Source organism: Pongo pygmaeus, chromosome 11 (genome assembly GCF_028885625.2).
Source record: "Pongo pygmaeus isolate AG05252 chromosome 11, NHGRI_mPonPyg2-v2.0_pri, whole genome shotgun sequence".
Classification (NCBI taxonomy): Eukaryota; Metazoa; Chordata; class Mammalia; order Primates; family Hominidae; genus Pongo; species Pongo pygmaeus.
Genome location: NC_072384.2, coordinates 137839859 through 137855458, shown reverse-complemented (window position 1 = coordinate 137855458; position 15600 = coordinate 137839859). Strand labels below are relative to the sequence as shown.

At 42.2% G+C, this 15600-nt stretch overlaps 1 long non-coding RNA gene across 1 annotated transcript in view; it reads right to left on the bottom strand.

Annotated features, from left to right (window-relative positions):
* Window positions 1-301: 301 nt before the first annotated feature.
* LOC134737723 (uncharacterized) overlaps window positions 302-15600 on the bottom strand; it is a 38872-nt gene continuing 23573 nt past the window's right edge. Inside the window, exons 5-7 of the long non-coding RNA XR_010122911.1 lie at window positions 13685-13759; window positions 777-892; window positions 302-553 (exon numbers count right to left, since the gene is read on the bottom strand). This is a non-coding gene — a long non-coding RNA (uncharacterized LOC134737723). The remainder of the gene's footprint in view (window positions 554-776; window positions 893-13684; window positions 13760-15600) is intronic.

Sequence of the window (15600 nt, the reverse complement as noted above, 5' to 3'; positions counted from 1 at the left end):
ATAAGATATTACTTAAAGGCAGTTAGGGTGCCCCATTCTCCCCAGTGTTGATCAGCTTAATGCGTAAAATACCTCTGTTTCAGGAAAACGTAGTCAACCAGATCCCTGAAATGCTTGCCAGCCCAAGCTGGCTCAAGCTGTAAACCATCTGGGCCACAGGACAGTTTAAAATGGGGATGTGGAGGGTGGAATATTTCTGAATCGAATGCGTGCATGTTTGTGAATTCCTTATGTCTCATTTTCTGACCTCAAAGTGTAATCTTAAATGAAAAAAACAAAAAACAAAAAAACCCCAGAACTTCAAAAGAAAATTGCTTTTTAATTTCATGGTGGAATGGCAGGAAGAGCAGAGTCCGCACAGCTGTACCGGATGCAGGATCGGAAAATCACTTCTCTTCATGATATCAGACTGGTCAGCACAGCAGCTGGCCCTGCCAAGGTTCGGGTCTTCCCGCTCCGGGGCAGCCAGACCGGGTATAGCTGTCCAATTTTGATTTCTGAGGGTTGTTGTTGTTTTTTTTTTCTCAGTAAGCCTGGCTTCACTTTCCTCAATCTGTTGAATAAAATATTATCTGGATTACTTAAAAAAATTTTTTTAAGGTAACTGCATTTCTTGTTGAAGAAACAGATTTTGAATTTATGTGCCTGAATCACCCTCAAGACCTTTCCACACCCTCGTGATCAGCTGAAAGCCCCTTCTACATCAGCGCATGTGGATCTGGGGCCAGAAAGCACTTAGATGTGTGCATCCTGTGTCTGTTCAGGAGTTTGTGTACCTGGGGAACTCACTGAGAGTAAAGAGCTGTCACCCTCACAGGTGATGTCCATGAAGCTGCAAATCCATGTGCTTTTCTGTAGCATTGTCATTCTTCCAAAGGAGCCTGGAATTTGCCTGGAAAAAAAAGAGGGTGTGGTGTGCAAGGAGGAAAATATTATTTTCACTGGTGACTAACTCACCGTGTGATCTTGGGACGCTGCCTCCCTGCTCTGGGCCCAGCTTCCCAACAGTGAAGGGCTGGAGTTCCTTCCAGCTAAAGAATGGTACTGCCTGAAGCTTCCTCCTACATTTCTCTTGAAGAACCCACTCTAGAGAGGCTGTGGTAGCAGCAAGCTGTGGGTTTCCCCTGCCTAGCATTTGCATAGCTACTCCGTATATAAAAACACTGCTTTCCATCTGGCCGTTAGAATAACGATAACCAAGTTTTTCAAAGGATGATCCACAGAATGCAAGTCCCACAAAACAGGCTGAAAAAAATGGAGGGTTTTGTGATCAAGGCTTGGGAGGTGAAGCTGGCAGGAGGTACCAGCCGGTCTGGGAAAGGAGGGCAGTTGGCTGCTCAGAAGTGAATCTAGCCTGGGCTGGGAGGAAGAATGGTGGAAGTGGGTCACTGCCATCCCCACGTGTCCACTGGGCACTCAGGGTGTTTGCCAGAAGACCCTCCTGTGCTTCATCCCTCAGCCTCTAAGTGGACATCTTGGAAGGGCACCAGCCTTGTAAGGAGATGGCAAGACCAAACCCCTGGGGAACCCCTCACAATCTGGCTTGATCCTGCCATTTTCCAAAAAAGAAACAGGTTACACAAGGTTGTTGAGGGAGTTGTGTCCTGATTCCTGGTCACGTGGGGCAAGGCTTCCTCTCCAACCCCTCACCTTAGTCTTACTCCCACTTGCTCTGCCTCTGGTCACAGCTTCTTGCAAGCTCTAGATCCAAACAAATGGGGAAAACCAAAGGTGCTTGGAGACGTGTGGTCCAGTGGGGATGGTTTGGTTCATGTCATCAAAGCACCTGTCACGTGGAGGCTCCATGCCTGGGCTTTGGGCTTGTTAGCTGAGTGATCAGGGGCCATCACTTGCCTTCTCAAATCTTAGCCTTGCCTTGTAAAATGGTGATCATACTCCCTTTCTCATTGTCTTATGAAGATTAACGAAGACAATGCACATGGGACTGAATGAATGACCTTAAAAAGCTGTTTTATAACTGATAATAACACTTGAACGTTGATTGATAGACTTAACCACTGTGTACTGAGCACTCACTTAAGACAAGGGGGACAGAGCAGTGAACAAGGAGGATGGAAAACTCACCCATAAAACTCGCACATCCTAGTGACACAAGTCACAAAATGAAGATATTCAAGATCCATGAACGATGGGCATGATTTCTAAAGGTTTTTCAGAGGCTACAAATTTAGAACTGGCTCTAGAACTAAAATTGAGGATCACAGGATGCTGGAACCCTCACTATCCATTTGTGACTGTATGGGCATCTTTCCTAGTGGGTTATATGCTTACCTCTTAAAATTCATAAGGATGGGTAGAGAGGTTTTTTTAGATGGAAAAACATTCTGAACTCCTTTGTGTGCAGTCTACTCAGTATTATATTTTATCATACAAGAACCTGCTGGGTTTTTTGTTTGGACATTTAGAAACATAAACCGACATTTAAGGCCAATTTAGATTTAAACTAAATCTAAGAATTTTATTCTTATACTCTCTGGTGCTCCTGGTCTAATGAAGAGTTTTGGATGTGGGAGGAAAAGACATCCCTGCATTGTTAACAAAAGGGACACAACAGACAAATACCAAAGTGACTCACCAGCACACCGCAAATGTGAGTGGCCAGCTTCCCCCACTCCATCTGGGATTGTCAGGGGCTTTGACAACATTCAGCACTTTATGATAACTTCATATATGGGCTAATCTTTCCATTAAAAAAATGGACTCAAGAATGCAATTGGTTTGAAATTTCTTTGGGAGAAAAAAGCCTACGCATCTTGTTTGGTGTTTGGACCTTAGAACTAAGAGCTATTTTCTGGCCTTAGTGATTCCTGGAAATCTTTTTGTAAAAATGACATGGCAACTCCTGCTTAAACACATAACATTTATACATTATTCATCCCGAACCAAGTCATAGCTGAGTTGCTTTAAAAAAATAATAAATGTAATGGTGGATACCTTGGAAACAAATAAACAAGATATCTATCCATTAAAAAAAACTAAATTAGGATAACAGAATAAATTGTTTCCAGTACATTTAGTTCTTGAGAAGCAGAGTACTAGCACTTGACATTTGATTGTTAACCATCAATGAGCTGTTGAAATGACTATTTAAGACAGTATATTCCCGAAGATTACCTTTCATTCAAGGGAGTCTATTTTTGGTGTGAGTTTCCAGTGTAGTAGGCTCAAGGATTGTTTACTCTCTTCTGGTGGTTTGTGCCCAGTGAGAACTTCGGTAATGTCTGTGGGTTTCATTTCCTAGAAGGAACACCCCTAAGGAATTCTGCCTAGTCCCACGTAGATTTTTTTTTTCTTGAACAATTTAATCATCCCAGTCAATTTGTAATTTGGAGAAAAATAAAGGAATTTGAGCTATTATTCAGAATTGTGTTGCTTAATTTTTGGTTTGCTGGTAATTTAAATGTGATTTAGATAAACAGAATTCCATGATGAAACTTATCCAGAGGACAGGGAAATAATGATTACAGCTAACATCTGTGGATCACTTAACAAGTAGCAAGCTTGTTCTGTACTTTCCCACTAAATTCTCATGACAACCCTATGACTTGGAGACCCAACTTTTCTCTGGTTACAGTGCCCTTAGGATCTCAGGAAATTTTCCCTGTGGCCCCAGGTCAAAAGAAATGCCAGTTTTCAGTAGTTAGGTCCAACCAACCCAAGAGTTGCAGTATTGCAATAGACATCATGATTATGTCAAAGCTTCATGCAGTATCTGATAGACATCTCCACGTTTCCTCCTGGAGATTTAAAATGTGCATTGGTGCCCTTGTGAGTTTGTTGTGGCATCCTGGGGTGCCTTGGCACACAGCTTGGGAACCATGGCCTCATGAGGTAAGTCTTATCAATATCCCAGTTTGACATTTAGGAAAACTGAGTATAAGAAGGTCTAGGTACTCAGTCAAGATTACCTAGCTGGTAAGAAGGGGTGGAGCAGGGAGTCAAACCTCCAGTGGGTGACTCCAGAATGCACCCTTCAGCCTCTGTGCTCCTCACTCCCCAAGCCTGTTACTATGGGGAGAATTTCAGGATTCCAAAGCCTGAATGGCATAAGTAGAAAGAAGAATTTGGGATGCATATCAAGGGGGTCTGATGCAAAAAGATGATCTAGATCTAATTCATTCATTTTTCTTTCTCTTTTTCTACTCATTTATTCATTTCATTCATTCAAAAAGCACATGTTGCCAGGCACTGAGCCATGCCCCATGGAGCTCAGTCTACTGGGGAAGATGGAGAGAGATGACGGATCAGAGCTGGGATGGAGTGTTCCCCAGGTGTGCAGAACACAAAGCAGCCTCTGTCTTGGGGCAGGGGGCAGAGGGGCATGCAGGTTTATGAGCAGCAAGGACAGAACCAGTCATACCAGGCAAAGCCAGAAGGGAACAGACTATCTGCCTGGAAACTGTGACGCAGCCCTGCGAAGGCTGTACTTGTATTTCACGACCAAACTACCCGTGCCCTGCTGACTCATTCACATTGTCTCACCTTCATCAGACGGCTACAATTACACACTCATTAAATTCAAACTTGCATGATATGCACAGTCTGCAAGAGATACAATTCCTTTAATACGATGGTGATGGAATTCATACTTGACTTCATATGATATTTAAAAATAGAAATTCAATGCCTTAGCAACTTTTACTTATGTTTATATATGTGTATTTTTCCCTTTTAAAACCAGTAAGTCACGTACAGCTCCACCCTTTGATCAAATAATGCATGACTTTTCCTTGTTGCCAGAATCACATTTTCCTCCTCCAAGGCTATATTTCACAAATGCAGCATTCAGCTGGCATTCATTGAGCACCTACTTGTAAGGTGACTCAGAAACTCATTTCTCCACTGAAGTCTCAGTCTGGTGAAGGAGAACGAAAAAGACCTACAGATTCAGGGCACCTGCTGGAGGGTATGGACCTGAGCAGCGTCTTTAGGAATAAATTAGGGCAGGAAGCAGAAGAGGGAGCAGGATCCAGCCAAGAGGAGCACCGCGTGCAAGTTCTAGGGCCTGAGATAGCACAATCCTCAAGCAAGCCATAGCCACCAGGTCATGGAGCAGCAAGCAGCTGGGGATGGCTGGACTGGAGGAGCCAGCTAGGGAGTGTTTGGAGATGAGGCTGAGGCAGGCAGGGATGCAATTATCAGGAGCTGGGTTCCTTTGGTGGGAAACTGGCATTTTTTTGAAGCCACTGAAGGATTTCAGCAAACGAGGGTGGTAATCTTGGTGACCGAGTCCATCAAATGAGCCAGATATGCAAAGTCAGACCTGAGTATAAATTGTACCATTTAAACTAATTTTTTATACCCCTTGCTATTCTCCATTTTCAATAAGCAAATATTGACTAGGCTTTGATTGTATGTCAGGTGCCATGTTGGGAGCTATGTCTGAGGACAGCCTTCTTTCTGGTCAGCAAGGCTCGAGGGTCGCTAATGATAATCAAAAGAGTCCCATTTGTCCTGCTCTCCCTCTGCATCCACTTCTACCACACTGACAAGTAGAAAGAAAGAAAAGTCAACAACTTCAGGATACTGGCGACGTCATGCAACCCCTTGATGAGTTTTTCCAAGCTGAAGACAGTGAGTTCTGTTTACCTCAGTTGACAGGAATGGAGCCGTCATCTCACATAACTACACGTCCCCGTCCTTTGGCTTAAAAGAAAGTTAGTCTGTTGTGTGTATTTTCAAACATTTAACAGGGCATAAGAAGGTTTTCCTGTTTCCTAAGAAAGGCCCAGAGACTATCTCTTCATGCTGCCAGACTCAGGTGGATATGCACTTCTGCTCTCTGACACAGTGCTGACCTGCCCTTTTTCCTTGATATTATCCCATTCAAAGTCCAGGTGAGATAGGTAACTGTGTGCGTGTGTGTACGTGTGTGTGTGTGTTTGTGTGCATTAGAGAGTCTGTGTTAGAGAGAAAAAACATTCTAGGGATATTTATTTCCTACTTTCGGTATACACCACACTGCTTCATTTCTTGCTCTAATTGCTCCGGTTCTGGGCATTGGGAATTCTTTAGGTTGACTCCCGTGCTCTTTTGACATATTCCCATCAATATGATTCTTCCTTATTTTTGAGCATTTTCTTATTTCTGGCACTACAAGATGCTCCAGGCTTGTCTTGTATATTTTCTTGCCAGTCCTGGAATTATCCACTTCTCTAAGGAGTCTTAGTACCTTTCACTAGAGAATGGTATTATACAGAAAGATCTGAGTAATAGGTGTGCTGATTGCTACCCTAGGTGTCATTTCTTTTAGGTCCTCTCAGCTGACACTGCAAGGACATATATGTGTGCCTGCTAATCTATGTAAGTATACCTATCAATAAATAGTTCTATATGTAAATATCTATACTAAGATAACATGTGTTCATATTGATGTCTCCAACTCTAGTCTGCTACCACAGGCATCACTGTTGCCTCTCTCCCTTGCTTAACTGTGCATTCCCACTCCAACAGTGAGATACCTTGTTCCTGCCATTTGCCATCCATTTACTTAATTGTTCAGTTTTAATATACATGTATTGCAGTATTAGAATTGTTAACTTGTGTTTCTTGGGAAACAACTTTATCAACTACAGCAGTGGTCCCCAACCTTTTTGGCACCTGGGACCAGTTTAATGGAAGATAACTTTTCCACGAACCAGGGGAGAGGGGATCATTTCAGGATCATTCGAGTGCATTACATGTATTTTTATTATTATTACAGCGTAATATGTAATGAAATAATTATACAACACACCGTAACGTGGAATTAATGGAAGGCCTGAGCTTGTTTTCCTGCAACTAACGGTCCCATCTGGGGGAGAAAGTGACAGATAATCAGGCATTAGATTCTCATAGAGTGCACAACCTAGAACTCTTGCATGGACAGTTCGTGGTAGGGTTCCTGTTTCTACAAGAATCTAATGCACTGCTGATCTGACCAGAGGCAGAGCTTAGGCAGTAATGTGAGCAATGGAGAGCAGCTGTAAATACAGATGAAACTTCACTTGCTCACCTGCTGCTCACCTTCTGCTGTGAATTCCGGTTCCTAACAGGCCATGGACCATTACTGGTCCGGGGCCTGGGGTTTGGGGACCCTTGAAGTAGAGTACAGTCTTATATAAGGTTACTTTTACCTTTAGTCTTATGTACTCTACTCATTTCCAGAGTTACTTAGGTCAGCACCTTTCGACCTACCACCTTCAATGAGGTTGTTTCATACATTAGCAATGCATTTAGATTTTTTGGTCTGTCAGCATTTCTTTCTGAGATTTCTCAACCTCCTAAATACTTTTTAAAAATTTATGTTCATTAAGACTCACTTTTTGTGCTGTAAAATTTATGGATTTTTACAAATGCATCATACTGTAAAATCACCACTACTGTATTATACATAATAGTATTACTGCCCTAAACATTCCCTGTGCTTCACTTATTCATTCTTTCCTCCTCCTCCTTCTCCTCCCTTGGAAATTACTAATCATTTTACTGTGTTGTAGTTTTGTCTTTTCCATAATGTCCATCATGATGGTTAATGTTATGTGTCAACTTAACTGGACCACAGAGTTCCCAGACATTTAGTCCAACATTATTCTCGGTGTGTCTTTGAGGGTGTTTCAGGATGAGATTATCTTCTTTTTTATTTTTTGGGTGGTGGGGGAACGGAGTCTCACTCTGTCACCCAGGCTGGAGTGCAGTAGTGCAATCTCAGCTCACTGCAACCTCTGCTGCCAGGGTTCAAGTGATTTTCCTGCCTCAGCCTCCCAAGTAGCTGGGATTACAGGCGCCTGCCACCGTAGCTGGCTAGTTTTTGTAGTTTTAGTAGAGACAGTTTGACCATCTTGGCCAGGCTGGTCTTGAACTCCTGACTTCATGATCCATCCACCTCAGCCTCTCAAAGTGCTGGGATTACAGGCGTGAGCCACCGCACCCAGCCGAGATTATCTTTTGAATCTCTAGACAGTAAAGCAGATTGCCCTCCCTATTGTGGGCCTCATCCAATCAATGAATCCTAAGTAGAACAACAGGATGTGTGAGAAAAAGACTCCTTCTGCCTGACTGTTGAGCTGAGACATCAGTCTTCTCAGGTCTTTGGACTAGGATTGGAACCACACCACTGGCTCTCCTGGGTCTCCAGTTTACCTAATGCAGATCTTGGGACTTCTCAGCCTCCATAATCACATGAGTCAGTTCCTTACAATAAATCTACTCTAATGTCTACATACCCATGCATCCTGGATAATACAGATCTTTGTCCTGAGAGTGATTCTAGAGAAACAGAACTTTAAGGATGAGTTTTCTAAAGCTGTAAATAACTTTTTTTTTTTTTACAGTAGTAAAGAGAACATTGACTGTCCATGGTAAAATCTGGCAACACAGATACACAAAATATCACTATAGCATACTCCTAATCAACTACTTATATAAAGCAAGGATACTGATGACCAAGAATATGATACACTGGAAACTTTTTGGCAAACTGACAAAAATAATGAGATTAGCTGGTTGCTTCTAATGTCATTGGACTCAAGGTGGGAAAAAAGAAAGAGATCAGATCAGGTATTTGAATTCCCAGAAAAATGGTCTAAAATCTTCTGTGTGTGCCCTAAAGGAGACCCTTATCTCCTGTAGCTGCAGGGCTGATATTGCTGAAAATTAAACCCAGAACCTCATATTGTGATGGGCTGAATTATTTAATACAATGCAAGTTGAACTCCCAGTCTTGTAGATGTCCACTGTCAAAGTGAAGGTATTGATTGGGAAGGAATAGTGCTCTGAAAGTTGGAATGGGGATGTGTAGGAGGACCGTGATAAGGCTGGAGACATTGTGCCTCTAAGTTCAGATGAGTTTTTTTTTTTTTTGCCCGTGGAAGAGGCCTCCCCCCACCTAGTGGGAGCAGCTTTTCCACTCCCATCTGAGAGGCTTAACATTGCTTTGCCTGAGGAAACTGTAATGACCTCCCCTGAGGCAATTGCCATACAAGACTGAGTCCCCTCAGGACCCACCCCCACCACCCCTCTTTGCTCCTAGACTTCTAACTAGACTCAAGTCCCAGCAAGCCCCTGAAGGTGGGAACAAAGTATGCACACTTTGTAGCATAGGTGTGCTACATTAAAAACAAAACAAAACAAAACAAAACAACAACAACAAAAAACCCTTGAATTTTCTAATTTATACAGACAGAAATCCAAAAAAATATGTATAGGAAAGAATACTAAGAGTGTGAGATAATGGTGGAAGGAACATAAGGTTTGACAAGGCCTAATATATTGATGTGGGGTCACTACACACAGATTCTGCATTTAATGTTGGAGCTATGGGAGCTAGAGTTCAAACAGTTTGCTTTCAGCAGGCAAGGCTAGCAATATACGTTTACTGTTTTATCTCAGGGGTCTATCAACTCTTTAGCCCTATGTCATAGTTCACAGGGATCCTGATTGTCTTTCCCTTCCACAAGATGAGTCACACTGGTCCATTACATAGATGACATTATGCTGATTGGACCTAGTGAGAGAGAAGCACCAATAACTCTATGACGTTTGTGTGTCAGAGGTTGGGAAACGTGTCTGACAAAAGTTCAGGGGCCTTCCACCTCAGTGAAATTTCTAGGAGTTCAGTGGTGTGGAACATGTGACAATATCTCCTCTAAAGCGAAAGACAAGTTGTTGCATCTGGCCCCCCTTACAACAAAGAAAGAGACACAACACCTGGTAGACCATTTTGGATTTTGGAGGTAATGTAGACCTCATTTGGGTGGGTTACTGTAGCCCATTTACCAAGTCACTGAAAAAGGCCCAGAACAAGAGAAAGCTCTGCAACAAGTCCAGGCTGCCATGCAAGTTGCTGTGCCATTTGGGCCTTATGATCCAGCAGATCCAATGGTGCTTGAAGTGTCAGTGGCAGATAGGGATGCTGTGTGGAGGCTTTGGCAACCTCTAGAGGTGAATCACAGCACAGGACCTTAGGGTTTAGAGCAAAACCTTGCCATCCTCCATGGATAACTCTTCTCCTTTTAAGAAATAGTTCTTCGCTGCTACTGGGCCTTTGTAGAGACTAAATGCTTAACCATAGGCTACCAAGTTACCGTAAGACCTGAGCTGCCCATCATGAATTGGGTGTTATCTGAGCCACCAAGCAATAAAATTGAATGTTCACAGAAGCAGTCATCAAATGGAAGTGTTATACACAAGACCAGACCTGAGAAGGCTCTGAAGGCATAAGTAAGTTGCATGAAGAAGTGGTCCAAATGCTCATAGTCCCTCTCTTATTTCACCATCTTCTGTTTCCTAGCCAACACCTATAGCCTCATGGGGAATTTTCTACACTCAGTTGATAGAGGAAGAGAAGACTACAGCCTGGTTTACAGATGGTTCTTCATCTGAAAGTGGACAACTCCAAGACTACAGCCCCTTTCTGGAGAATTCTTAAAGAACAATGGTGAAGGGAAATCCTCCCAGGGGGCAGAACTATGAGCAGTGGACTGGTCTATCAGTTTGCTTGGAAGGAGAAGTGGCCAGATGTGCAATTATATATCAATTAATGGGCTACAGCCAATTGTTTGGCTGTATGGTTAAGGACTTAGTAGGAAGATGATTGAAAAATTGAGGGCAAGAAAATTTGGGAACAGTGGTATGGATAGAACTCTCTGAATTGACAAGGAAGATATTTGTGTTTTATATGAAAACTCACCATAGGGTAACCTCAGCAGGGGGGAATTTTAATAATCAAATGGGTATGATAACCCATTCTGTGGATGCCAGTCTGCCTCTTTCCCCAACCGCTCTTGTCATCACCCAATGGGCTCATGAACAAACTGGCCATGGTGGCAGGGATGGAGGGGATGCATGGGCTCAGTGACATGGACTTCCGTTCACCAAGACCGACCTTGCTATGGCCACTGCTGAGTGCCCAACCTTCCAGCAGTAAGGACCAATACTGAGTTCCTTATATGGCACCATCCTTCAGGATGATCAGCAGCTACCTGGTGGCAGGTTGCTTACATTCCAGCATGTAAGGGACAGAATTTTGCTCTTACTGGAATAGATAATTACTATGGATATGGATTTGTTTTTCCTGCATGCAGTGCTTCTGCCAAAACTACCATCTGTGTTCTTACATAATTCCTTACCCACAATGATGATATTCCACACAGCATTGATTTGATTAGGAAATTCACTTTACAGCAAATGAAGTGCAGAAATGGGACCATGCTTATGAAATTCACTGGTCTTACAATGTTCCCCACCACCCTGAAGAAGCTGGCTTGATATAATGATAGAATGGCATTTTGAAGACTCAATTACAACACCAGCTAGGTGGCAATATGTCATGGGGCTGGGGGAAGGTTCCTCAGAAGGCTTTATATGCTCTGAATTCATGGCCAATATATGGTGCTATTTCTTCCACAGCTGGAATTCATGGGTCCAGGAATCAAACAGTGGAAATGGGAGTGGTGGCACTCACTATTATCCATCACTACTCACCAGCAAAATTTTTCCTTCCTGTTCTCATGACCTTATTCTTTGCTAGCCCAGAGATCTTAGCTCCAAAAGGAGTATGCTTCCACCAGGAGTCACAACAATGAATCCACTGAACTGGAAGTTAAGACAGCTGCCCCACCGCTTTGGGCTCCTGGCGTCTCTGAATCAGCAGGCAAAGAAAGGAGATACTGTGCTGGCTGGGGTAATTGATCTTGAATGCTAAGGGGAAATCAGACTCCTCTACAACAGAGGTTAAGGAAGAGTATGTCTGGAATACAGGAGATCTGTTAGGGCATCTCTTAGTATTACCATGCCCCAAGATTAGGATCAATGGAAAACGACAACAACCCAATCTAGGCAGGTCTACTAATGGCCCAGACCCTTCAGAAGAGAACGTTTATATTATCCCACCAGGCAAAGAACCAAAACCAGCTGAGGTGCTTGCTGAAAGCAAAGGGAATACAGAACAGTTAGTAGAAGAAGGTGTTTAAAAAAGCCAGCTGTGACTATATGACCAGTTACAGAAACAAAGACTGAAATTGTCATGAGTATTTCCTTATTTTGTTATAAATATGTTTCTCTGTATGTGTATATAACAAATAGCCTGGTTTTCTTTTTCTCTCTTATTCTGTTATCATGTAACATAAATTGTATTGACTTTATATCATAGTATTCAAGCATTATTAAGTATGCATCATATGAGATATCAAGGAGAAAAGTAAACATCACTCAAGGACTTAACCTCCTCTTCTGGGGAAGAGGTTAGTGTGATTTTAGTTGAATGCAGGATAATTGTACCATGTCAGGCAGAATTATGACCTTGTTATTGTCTTTATTTGGAGATTAAGTATGATTTAGGAAGATGTGTATGGGTGTCAAGTTGACAACAGTGGACCTGTGATGGTTCATTTTATGTGTCAACTTGACTGGATCACTGGGTGCCCAGATATTTGGACAAACATTATTTTGTTATATCTGTGAGGGTGTTTCCAGATGAGAATAATATTTGAATTGATAGACTGAGTAATACATAATGCTTCCCTAATGTGGGTACTCCTTATCCTATCAAGTGAAGACTTGAATAAGAACAAAAAGGTACAGAAAGAGGTAACTCTTGCCTGACTTCTGGACTGGTATATCAAATTTGTCTTTTCAGCTCAAAATGAAACCTCAGCTTTTTTTGTTTTCAGATCTTGCCAGCTCTTGGACTGGAACTTACACCATCAATTCTCCTGTTTCTCTAGTTTGTCAACTGCAGATCTTGGCACTTAGCATCCACGATTGCATAAGCCAATTCATTATAATAAATATCTGTCTCTGTTGGTCTGTCTTTGCCTCTCTCTCTCTCTCTCATACATGTACATTTACACACACACACACATATCCATACATATCCATCCATCCTGTTGATTCTGTTTCTCTGGAGAACCCTGACTGATACAGCCATATAATTGGAATAATACAGTATGTAGTATTTTCAGGCTGGCTTCTTTTAATTAGCAATATGCATTTAAGTTTTCTCCATGTGTTTTCATGGCTTAACAGCTTGATTCTTTTTACCATTGAATAATATTTTATGTGTGCATGCACAATGTTTGTTTATAGATGCACCATTTTTAGTAATCAGAATTCTTTGGAATGTTCTATGTAGGCCAGCACATCATCTGTGAATAAACTAGAAAACTAAAGATGTTTTTATACCTTCCTTTTTGACCAGATGCGTTTTGTTTCTTTTACCTGTCATAGTTCACTGGCTAGAACCTCTAGAATGATGTTGATTCCAGAGGGGAAGACTTGATAGAAAATTATAGGATATAACTGTAGCCATGATGTAGGCTCTTTCCCATGTTATGACACCTCCTCTTCAATTAAAGACCTTCAGTTTTAGAACTGGTGAGAAGTGAGGACTTCCCATTAGATAACTCAGTCATATTTTTCTCACTGGCTGCAGAATTTTTCTAGTTGCAGATACCATCTATTTTATCCACAGGAAACACTTGATAACTTAGCCATGGCTGTTAATTCTCTGCTGTACAAAACATATCACCACCCTGATCCTACAGCCTATTATGGTAATTATTATGGTAACTGCTGCCCTTGATCTTGAGGGTTTAGTGTTGCTATCTGGCCTCAGTCATGCTGGGATTCTCTCATTCCTATGGAAATCAGGTCAGGGAGTCTATTATGTCAATGGAAGGCTCACCTTTCATCGTCTCTTGCAGAGGATGCTGTGACAGAGGCTTCAAGGATGCTGATGCTCAATTCCTTGTTGAGTGTCCTTTGAGTCCAAGAGGAAATAGTTAATATGGGTGGCTTCTACATAACACCACCTACTTGTTTACCCCCATCTCTCTAAGCATTTGGATCCCTTCACACTAAGCTGCAGAAGTTCTGACATTCTGACCTCATTGAATGTAGGTCACCATTAAAACCAAGTTTCAGTCAGTGAACAAAGCCAACTAATAAAGCCATTCTTGTAAAAGTGTTCCCATATTGGCAAGTTCAGCTTGATCCAGTCATATTTCATCCTTGTTCTGATACCCTTTAAATCTTCATGTTCCTTGGGGTTCTGCCAATACAAATTATTGCGATGATTTTGGTGCCCAAGTCATTTTCTCCTACTGAAGACCTTGTAATTGTCCCTGGGCTATGCTGGTTATGAGTCATAGGCCTGAAGGCAATGAGAGGTAATGAGGATGGGCCCTGAGGAGCGTGGGTGTTTCAACAACCGCCACAAGTGACACGATCACAGATTCTTTAAATAAGGGAAGGATAATCTTCTCAGACATGAGGAAAGGTCTCATTCTCGTGAGAAGGAAAACTCAAGGGCATTTGGGAGTTCAAGGCCCCATATTAATCTAAGTCTATCCAGTAGCCCCATGCCCAACTTCTTTCAAATATTAGTAAGTGCCTTTTCCTTAATACAGGAAACTTACCACTTCTGTGCTACCAGCTTGGTTGGAATTCTGCAACTGGATTATATTTTACAACTAAATTTCAGCTCTATCTGTCATATGGACACATAAGAATAAGTACTTCTCTTAAGTCTACCAGAGAATACTGACTCTCTGTACCTGCTTGAGCTGAGAGTTGAAAGCCCTGAGCATATCATTTTCTTCTTCAAAGATCTTTAGCTCAGTGAGAAGCACCATTCTATCTCCTCATCGAAGGCTGCAAGTACCTGGAGAACCTAGAGCCTCTACGTTTCTAGAATTGGAAATATGTCCTCTGGCATTTCAGGGAGTTAGTAATCCATGCCTTACACCCAACTACAGCAGGCATCAGGGCGACCACTTAAATGGAGAGGCAACCTCATTATCCCCTCAGAATATTGTCAAGGCAATGCTGATAGATTAGCTTGCAAATATCGGGGAAACCCACCCCCAATATTTCAACGTAGGTTGTTCTATTTTCCAAAAGTGTCGACCAGCTGAGAAATAAAGAGAAAGAGTACAAAGAGAGGAATTTTACACCTGGGCCGCCGGGGGTGACATCACATATCAGTAGGACTGTGATGCCCACCTGAGCCTCAAACCAGCAAGTTTTTTATTAAGGGTTTTAAAAGGGGAGGGGGCGTAAGAACAGGGAGTAGATCATAGGCTTCAAAGGACAAAAAGGAGTACTACTGATAAGGGTCTATGTTCAGCGGTGCACTTATTGTCTTGATAAACATCTTAAACAGAAAACAGGGTTCAAGAGCAGAGAACCGGTCTGACCACAAATTTACCAGGGAGGAGTTTTTCGCCACCCTAATAAGCCTGAGGGTACTGCAGGAAACCAGGGCATATCTCAGTCCTTATTTCAACTGCATAAGACAGACACTCCCAAAGTGGCCATTCCTTTCCCAGGGTATTAATATTAATATTCTTTGCTAGGAAGAGAATTTAGTGATATCTTCCCTACTTGCACATCCATTTATAGGCTCTCTGCAAGAAGAAAAATATGGCTCTTTTTGCCCGACCCTGCAGGCAGTCAGACCTTATGGTTGTCTTCCCTTGTTCCCTAAAAATCGCTGCTATTCTGTTCTTTTTCAAGGTGCACTGATGTCATATTGTTCAAACGCACGTGTTTGACAATCAATTTGTACAGTTAACACAATTATCACAGTGGTCCTGAGGT